Below are 566 nucleotides of genomic sequence, written 5' to 3'. Positions count from 1 at the left end.
GCCAAAGAAATAATCTGTTGCGTTAGTGTATTTAAAGCATCAACCTGATTTACCATAGCAGCCTTTTTAATGATTACACGCTCAGATAGCCATTGGATAGCATTCTCAAAAATTTCATTCAACAATTGCAATGCTTCCTCTGTGGTTTTTCCCATTACAGAACCTCCTGCAGCTGCATCTATCACATTTCTAGTAGAGGCTTTTAATCCGTGATAGAAAATGTACAATTGCATTTGTTTAGGAATGTCATGGTGGGGGCATTTTCTTAACATTGCTTTTAATCTTTCCCAAGCTTGATAAACTGACTCAGTGTCAGTCTGCAAGAAATTAGATATGTCATGTCTTAACTTTGTTGTTGTAGCAGGGGAAAAATATTTGTTTAAAAATTTTCGAGTCATCTGGTCCCATGTCGTAATGGACCCTAGAGGCAGACTTCGCAACCAAGTCTTGACATCTCCTTTTAAAGAAAAAGGAAATATCCTTAACTTGATAGCTTTAGGAGGTACTCCATTGTACTTAGCAGTTTCTGTAAGTTCTAGAAATCAATTAAATGACTGTGTGGGTCT

At 36.9% G+C, this 566-nt stretch overlaps 1 non-coding gene across 1 annotated transcript; it reads left to right on the top strand.

Moving 5' to 3' along the window:
• Window positions 1–243: 243 nt before the first annotated feature.
• LOC138886688 (small nucleolar RNA R71) lies at window positions 244–350 on the top strand. The gene has a single exon (XR_011405731.1). It is a non-coding gene; the product is annotated as a small nucleolar RNA R71 (small nucleolar RNA).
• Window positions 351–566: the final 216 nt, after the last annotated feature.

The sequence above is a fragment of the Nicotiana sylvestris genome, chromosome 2 (genome assembly GCF_000393655.2).
Source record: "Nicotiana sylvestris chromosome 2, ASM39365v2, whole genome shotgun sequence".
In the NCBI taxonomy this organism is placed as follows: Eukaryota; Viridiplantae; Streptophyta; class Magnoliopsida; order Solanales; family Solanaceae; genus Nicotiana; species Nicotiana sylvestris.
Note: the sequence above shows the minus strand (reverse complement) of the source record. Positions and strands in the feature narration are given on the sequence as shown.